The following is an 8,947-nucleotide window of genomic DNA, read 5'->3' as shown; positions in this document are numbered from 1 at the left end:
CATCACCCCAGTCCCAGCCCACCCACACACAGATCCAGGGGTACACGCCCCCCATGCCTTCCCAGGGTGTGCATAGCAGAGGGAGCCGTGCCCCCTCGCACACTCCCTGGATGAGCCACTCATGGCTCCTTCCCATGCCACACTCCACCCCAGATGTACAGCACCTGCCCCTGCCCCAGCCCCATTCCCTCGAACACCACGGGGGCCTCGATCTGCCCCCACCACGACCCTTCCTGCCCCCCGCCCCTTCCCCCACAATAGACTTACCAGCTGGATGCAGCTCTCCATGCTGCTTCACTGTGTTCCTGGCTGCCTGTGTGCTGCACTGTGACTGTGCGCATGCACAGGGCATTTAAAATCGGCAACATTATTGGCCACATCAACCAAAGAAAGCCGATTTCCGATACTGTAAATTTTCCTTATATCACTGCCAATCCGATATGGGACCAATGTATCGGTGCATCTCTATCAAAAGGAAGTACTAAGTAACAGTGCAGTTACAACAGCGCCTTAGGGGCACATGTGGACACACCCAGTATATAGAACAGAGGTGGGCAAGATATGGCCCGTGGGCTGGATCTGGCCTGCGGGACCCCTAACAAATTCAGAAAATATTTATCTGCTCCTGACTGTCTATCAAAGACAACAGGAGCCAGGAGCAACACAACCCAGGAGAGCTGGCAGCAGGAGGCAGGAGCCCAGCCCCGCCCCACCCCTAGCCATTTCCCTGCCTTCCTGCCCCCACCCTGCTCCAGCACCATCTGTCTCCCAGCTGCATCACTGGACCGGGAGCACAGGACTGTCACAAACCCCATATCCACCCACACCCCACATACTCCCTCACCCCACACCCACACACCCCCCACAGCCCCCATACCCACACACCCACAGCCCCTCACAAACCTATACCCACCCCCTCACAATATACAAGAGTAAGACTTCATTTTAAGCTATTATATACAATCACCTCTATGTACACTACAGAAACACATGTAAACCAGGACAAAAATATTTTTTGAAATCATAATAATGAATGTTTTAGATGTTTGCTTTTTAGAATATAATTTGGTATTTTTCTGGTTCCAGAATGGCAAAACCCATTGCTGAAAGAAGTACTTCTGGGGGCAAGGGGAGGGACTTCTGGTGGCAAAGGCCAGGGGTTAGGGGGTGGGACTTCCAGTCCCAAAATGGCGACATGGGAGTGGGGCACCTGTCAAGGGGCAAAGCTACCCATACGGCCCTCAACAGCTTGCCAAAACTCAGTAAACTTGCCAAAACTCGGCCCTCCGCCTGAAATAATTGCCCGCCCCTGGTATAGAATCATGAAAAAAACCAGGGTTGAAAAGGGACATCAGGAGGTAATTTATTCCAGCCCCTACCCAAGATAGGATCATTCCTGTCTATGCCAGACTACACAGATATTTGTCAAACTGTACTTAAAGTGACTCCAATGACAGGGATTCCACAATTTATTCTAAGTAATCTCTTCTAGTGCTTACCCACCCCCATAGTCAGAAATTTCTTCCTAAAGCCTAAACCAAATTTCCATAGTTGTAGCTTAAGCCCATTGTTCTTTTCCTTTCTTCAGAGGATAAAGAAAACAATTGATCACTATCCTCTTTGTAACAATCCTTTTGTATTTGAAAATTATCAAATCCCTCCCTCATGCAGGGGCAACGAGTAGCGGGGTGCACGTGTGCCCCCTGAGAGTGCTGGTGCACCCCATCAGGCCGTGCACCCTGTTTAGCCAGCGGACAGGGGGGGCAGGCAGGAGGCACCAGTACTCCCCCTGCGAGCACTGGCCAGCAAGTGGGGCCACCAGCTGGCCGGTGGCCACGGGAGTTACGGAGAGTGAAATCAGCCGCATGATCGGCCGCCAGGGGCACCCCTCCGCGCCCCCCACCCCGGTTACTGACTGGTGCCAGGGGGGGCATGTGCCCCCCATGACTCAAGAGGCACCAGATACCCATGCCCTCATGTCTTAACTTACTTGCGACTGCAGAGAGAGCAGAGAAGCAATGGAGCTGGGGTACTGTTCCTGTTCTACACTGGCTAGCATAACTGGACAATTGTAAAGATGGAACACACTACACCAAAGGGGTATCACAGGGAGTATGTTTATTCATAGATTCATAGATGTTAGGGTCAGAAGGGACCTCAACAGATCATCGAGTCCGACCCCCTGCATAGGCAGGAAAGCTTGCTGGGTTTAGATGACCCCAGCTAGATGCCCATCTAACCTCCTCTTGAAGACCCCCAGGGTAGGGGAGAGCACCACCTCCCTTGGGAGCCCATTCCAGACTTTGGCCACTCTAACTGTGAAGTTCTTCCTAATGTCTAGTCTAAATCTGCTCTCTGCTAGTTTATGGCCATTATTTCTTGTAACCCCCAGGGGCGCCTTGGTGAGTAAAGCCTCACCAATTCCCTTCTGTGCCCCCATGATGAACTTATAGGCAGCCACAAGGTCGCCTCTCAACCTTCTCTTGCGGAGGCTGAAAAGGTCCAGGTTCTCTAGTCTCTCCTCGTAGGGCTTGGCCGTCAAGCCCTTAACCATACGAGTGGCCCTTCTCTGGACCCTCTCCTGGTTATCCACATTCCTCTTGAAGCGCGGCGCCCAAAACTGCACGCAGTATTCCAACCGCAGTCTGACCGGCGCCTGATAGGGGGGAATTATCACCTCCTTGGTTCTGTTCATCATGCATCTGCTGATGCACGATAAAGTGACATTAGCTTTCCTGATGACTTCATCACACTGACGACTCATGTTCATCTTGGAGTCCACTAGGATTCCAAGATCCCTTTCCGCTTCCGTGCCACCCAGCAGGTCATTTCCTAGGCAGTAGGTGTGCTGGACATTTTTCCTCCCTAGGTGCAGCACTTTGCATTTCTCCTTGTTGAATTGCATTCTGTTGTTTTGTGCCCATATGTCCAACCTGTCCAGGTCTGCTTGTAGTTGTTCCCTGCCCTCTGGTGTGTCCACTTCTCCCCACAGTTTTGTGTCATCCTCAAACTTGGACAGAGTACACTTCACTCCCTCGTCCAAGTCGCTGATGAAGACGTTGAAGAGTATCGGTCCAAGGACCGAGCCCTGCGGGACCCCACTGCCCACACCCTTCCAGGTCGATACCGACCCATCCACTACGACTCTCTGGGTACGACCCTCTAGCCAATTCGCCACCCACCGGACCGTGCAGCCTCTTAACTTGTTCACCGGTATGGTGTGGGATACCGTATTGAAGGCCTTCCTGAAGTCTAATTCTTAGACAGGTAAATTCTGGAAAATATTTGCCTTTTAGGAGTCCTGGCTCTATATCAACCCTTACTCCGGCTATAGCTTAATGTAATAAAGAAATTTAACCTGATGTAACTCAAGTATGGAATTCTGAGGTCAACTGTTTAAATGTGGAAGTGTCATGTATACCTGATAGGTATATTTGTAGGTATTTAGCATGAGTGTTAGACTTTTACATAACAACAATAATAAATAATAATACACATGGGTTCTAGAACCTTCTGTTATGAGCAGCTAGTTTACACACTCCTTTGGCAGTTGTTTTTTTAGAAAAAAAACCGAATTAAATATTTATTCTGAGAAATCAAATATAATTCTGAAATACTAGAACTAAGGTTGAAATCCTCTTTGTGCTGAAGCTTTTAGTATTGTTTCTTACTATTATCTTGTTTTCACTCAAAAATGCTGGGATTTTCCTCTGACCTCCTCAGCCCTCCATTGAAGTAATCCTCTCCTGTTCCCTCCCCTCCCACCCCCCCGAGAAATAATTGGCTGAGAGTAAAGACTCAGAATTGAAGACTTAAAAAGCTTTGGGCAAGGTTCCTCACCAAAGGCTCTTAAAGAAACTAAGCAGTTATATGATCAGAAGAAGGTTCTCTTTGTCAAAATAGTCTAATATTATAAAAGCTTTACTCTGGCTGTAACACTTTATTCGCACTCTGATCGGTTGCCTTGGCAGCCAATCAGAGTGCTCTGGACAGCCAGAGACATATGTCAGAGCACCGCCATGACAGCAGGGACTAAGGGGCCAGAGTGGAGGCCAGAGGGAGGACAATGGAGGCTTGAGTGCCACCATGACAGAGGGGATGGAGCCATGGGGGAGGAGGGCAAGGCCCCCCCTGCTCCTGTTGTTTCTAACAACAGCTGGTGGGGAGGGGGAGACAGAGGGGAAGAGGGGAGGGAGCAGGAAGGGGGGGGAGGGTTACCAGTCGCTATGCCCAGCCACAGCCATGACCACAACTGTTGCCGCAGGCCCTAGCCCTCCCCCGAAGCAGCGGGAGGGAGTGGGGGCAGAATGGCCCAGCCCCGGCCCAAAGCAGTGGGGGGAAAGGGGGACAGCCACAGCCTCGGCCTAAAGCAGCGGGGCGGGGAGGAATGTCCCTGGCTCTGGCCCGAAGGAGCGGTGGGGAGCGGCCCCAGCCCCAGGTTGGGGGGCTGGACACAGGACTCTGTCCCTGCCTGCCCCCTGTCCCATCATTTCTGACGGGCAATTTGCTAGTAGAATTATAAAATTGGAGTGGTACCTCAAGGGCCACCTAGTGTTTCTCAACCCGTGGGTCACAACCCAAGAGTGGGTCACAAGACTATATGAAAGGGTCACGAACTAACTTAAAAAATGGATCAACAAACTTTAAAAATGGATTCTCCTTTAAAGGAGAAAAGTGTGGGAAATGGCGGGTCTCCCCTTGCAGGCTGGCAGAGTTCCAGCACACAAGGGGCTCCAGGGAGCAGGAGAAGGATCAGGCAGGGAGCGCCATGCGCATGTGTATATATGCACACAGCAGCCAGGCAGCATGAGAGCAGCTGCCACAGCACTCTGCAGGTAAATCTATAGGGCAGGGGGTGCATAGACAACACATGGGAGGGGAGGGGGGCACAGGCTGTGTGTTGAAGAGATATGGGGGGACATGTGCCCTCCAGATTTGTACACTGATAATAGGCACAGGGCTGCAGTCTGGCTGGACTGGCATGGAAAGAAGAGGCCTCTGCAGCCCAGTGGGCAAGACCCAGCATGGGATGGCAAAACAGGGCAGCAAGACTCGCTGCTGCCATCACCCCCTGTGCCAGATGCACCCTCAGCAGCATGAAGAGTAAACAATGGCGGGGAGACAGGGTGGATGGGGGGGTTGCACTGCCCTCACCTCCTCCAAGTGCCAGCCGCTCACATGCCAGGTTGCACCACTACTCTGCTGCCATGCCTGGCTATACCTGCCATTCCCCTCAGGCCACATGTCTGCCCTGGAGGTAAGATGGGGTGGTAGACAGTGTGGATGGCCTGAGGGGAGTGGCAGCAGCAGCACCCAAGCTATGGCAGCAGAGTAGAGCCATGGCCTGGTGCTTGAGTGGCCCGCAGCAGGAGGAGGTGAGGGTAGCATGGTGTCGTCCCCCCCCCCCACCAGTCCATTACTTCTCATGCAGCTGGCAGCATGACTGGCACCGGGGATCTGTCGGCAGCAGTGGCAGCAACAAGTCTCACAATCCCGCTCTGCCCTCCCACACTGGGTCTCGCCTACTGGGCCGCAGAGGTGGCTCCTGCCCATGCTGGTCTAGCCATGCTGAAGCCCCATGTCTGCTGTGGGTGCACAAATCTGTGGGGGGGAGGGCAAGGAGGGCACATGCCCCCCCATGCCCCAGGCACCCACCTCCTGCCCCACATATTGTGGGGCTGGGGCCTGGAGGCAGGAGGTCAGGAGTGAGGGGCACCAGCAGGGCCAGGGAGCTGTTTTCTACTTAAATTATTTACTGGGTCGGGACTGGCCAATGTGTACAGATGGATCCTGGTACCAAAAAAAATTGAGAACACTGATCTAGTCCAACTTCCTGTATGAATGCATTGTTACTAAACCATCCTAAACAAATGCTTACTCAGTCTTTTATTGAAAATCTCCAATAAAGGAGGTTCTACAAGTTTTCTGGGCATCTTACTCCATAGGACTAAGATCATTCAGCCTAGAAAAGAGATTTAGAGGAGATATGACAGATCTATTAAATTATGAATCATATGGAAAATGTGAATAAGGAAACTATGACTCATTATGTCTCATAATCCGTAAAGCAGTGATGCACAATATCACAACAAAAGGTAGCATTTGATACAACACATAAATCATCTATGAAACATTTTGGCCACAGGATGTTGTACAGGCCAATAATTTGGTTCCAAAAAAGATTATCCAAATTCATGAAGAATAGGCCTATCAGGGACTGTTAAACACAATAGCCAGGGATATCATCTAGGCTCAGAACGTGACCAGACTCATCATAGTTGGGAATGGGATAACTCCATACATGCCCTCTCTCTCATACTCTTCCTCTAACAGAGGGGAACATATGGCCCACAGGCTGGATCCAGGCTACAGAGCCTCTCTGTCCAGCCCACCAAGCTACTGGCAAGCATTGGGAGGTGGGGTGGAGCATGGCCTGCTGCAGAATCTAGGACTCTTTGCCCCTCTAGGCATGGACATCAGTGGCATGCTTGGCTCATTGCCTCCACGGGACCCCTTGCCACCACCACTGCCTCCACTGGATCCATGCTGCTGCTACCACTGCCATTGCTGAACCCCTGGCCACTGCCACCACAACCTGTATAGCAGCCTTTACACCCTAGACTGGATCCAGCCCACAAGGACCCCACCATCTAGATCCAAGCCTCAAGGAGCCCCATGGTCCAGATCCAGCCCAGGGTCCCAGGTGAACTTAAAACAGGGGTGAGCAAAGTACAGCCCACAAGCTGGATCCAGCCCACCAGGCAATTCCATCCAGCCCTGTGGGCCCCTCCGTAAGCCCCGGCCCTCACTGTCCCTCTGCAAGACAGCACCAACATGCAAGAGGTACAGCTTTGGTTGCTAAGCAACCACCCCCCCATCCCATTCTGGCCTGACCTGCCCCACTCCCAAGCCAGGGAGTGCTACGCCCCAGTCTGGCAGAGGCTTTTGTCTGGCCACCCTGTGGCTGTTTCCAGCCCTCCCTGCCTGCGAGCTTGGGAATTCAGGTATGGGCCCCACCGGGCCACGGACACCCGCTGGGACAAAGCGGGCTGGAGCATGGGTAGCTGTGTGATATGGAGTCGACTGGGCTGGCCCCACATGCTGCATGAGTGCAGGAGCTACATGCTATGGGGCCGGGTGGAGCTGGCCCTGCACCCTGCTACCACATGCGACCGAGGACTCAGGCTGGAGCACTACTGGACCAGGTGGGGCTGGCCCTGCACACTAACGCCACCTGCAGCCAGGGACTGGGGTAGGAGCATGGGAGCTGCACACTATGGGCCCAGATGGGGCTGGCCCCACACCCTGCCACCACATGCAGCCAGGGACTCTGGCAGGAGCACTACAGGCCAGGTGGGGCTGGCCCTACATGCTGCCACCATGTACAACCAGGGACTTGGGTGGGAGCTGAGTGTTACGGAGCTCAGTGGGGCTGACCCTGCACACTGCCACTGCCTGCAGCCAGGGACTGGGGTGGGAGCACAGGGAGCTGTGTGCTATGGGGACGGGCGGGGCTGGTGCCACCCACTGCCACCACATGCAGATCCAGGGACTTGCACACTCTGGGGACTCTGAGGACCCCCCCCCCAGCCACACACACACACCCACACCCTCCCACAACCCCCACACACACTTGTATTCCCCCACTCCCAGCATACCCACACGCCTCCAAACCTAACCCCCCACCTCATACACCCCACCCACCATACCTACACCCTACACACACAGCCCCCACAACCCACCACACACCTCCACATACACCCTATTACCCGCATACAATATACAAGAGCGAGCTTGTTTGTTAAGCTATTATGCAATCGCCTCTAGCTACACTATGCAAACACACATAAATCATGACAAAAATGTTTTTTAAATAAAATTAAAATAAATTATAGTAGATGTTTAATTTTTTTAGGATATTATTTGCTTTTTTTCTGGTTTCAAGATGGCAGCACCCTCCCTCCCACTTCCAGAGCAAGGGGATGGACTTGTGGTAGGAAAGGTCAGGGTTTAGGGGCAGAACTTCGAGTCCAAAAATGGCAACCAGGGGACGGGGCACCTGTCAAGGGGTGCGGCTACCCTTGCAGTCCTCGACACCTCACCAAAACTCATTAAGTGGCCCTCCAGCCAGAAGAATTGCCCAATCCCGATTTAAAACCCCTGCTCTCACACTTGAGCTACTGACTCAACATTGGAAAAAGGTTAGAGAGATCTGTGGTGTGAGACTGAAAATTTTAGCCTTAAAAATGGTACATTCTTTAAATATTTACGAGCAAGGGTCAAAAGGTCATGAGGCGCTACAGGGATTTGGGAGCGGGGCTAAAGGGTCTGGGGGCACAGGTGGTGTTCTCATCGATCCTCCCGATCTCAGGCTACGGGCTGAGGAGGGAGAGGAGGATCCACGTAGTCAACCAAAGACTGCAGCGCTGGTGTCATCGGGAAGGCTTTGGCTTCCATGACCACAGCCCGCTCTTTGGTGAGAGCCACACAAAATAATTAATAATTATAATCACATACTTAACACTAAACTTGTAGTTAAATCCATTTAGCACCCAAGAGTGCTAAAAGAGTTGACTGACATCATAGCACAACCAATGGCAAAGATATATGAGAACTTGTGGCACTTGGGAGAGGTTCCAGAAGATTGGAAGAGGGCCAATGTGGTGCCTATCTTCAACAAAGAAGGAAGGAAGATCCAGGGAACGACACACCAATCATTTTGACCTCAATCCATGGAAAGATCTTGGAAAGATCTTGGGGAATAAGCAGGAGGAGCTCATCCTCCTGCTCAATGCAAATAATTATGATGTCATAGGGATAACGGAGACCTGGTGGGACTCCACCCATGACTGGACCACAGGTACAGATGGCTATACCCTGTATAGGAGGGATCGTGTAGATAAAAGGGGTGGGGGTGTAGCTCTCTATGTTAAGGAAAGCTACGCGT

The 8,947-nt window shown here is 52.2% G+C and overlaps 1 protein-coding gene across 2 annotated transcripts in view; it reads right to left on the bottom strand.

The window, feature by feature from the left end:
* The window catches only part of FANCD2 (FA complementation group D2), a 194,560-nt gene that overhangs the window by 163,559 nt on the left and 22,054 nt on the right, over nucleotides 1–8,947 (bottom strand). The gene's annotated exons all lie outside the window — the stretch shown is intronic.

The sequence above is a fragment of the Alligator sinensis genome, unplaced genomic scaffold, assembly GCF_000455745.1.
Source record: "Alligator sinensis unplaced genomic scaffold, ASM45574v1 scaffold487_1, whole genome shotgun sequence".
Lineage (NCBI taxonomy): Eukaryota > Metazoa > Chordata > Crocodylia > Alligatoridae > Alligator > Alligator sinensis.
This window is presented reverse-complemented; position numbering and strand designations above follow the sequence as displayed.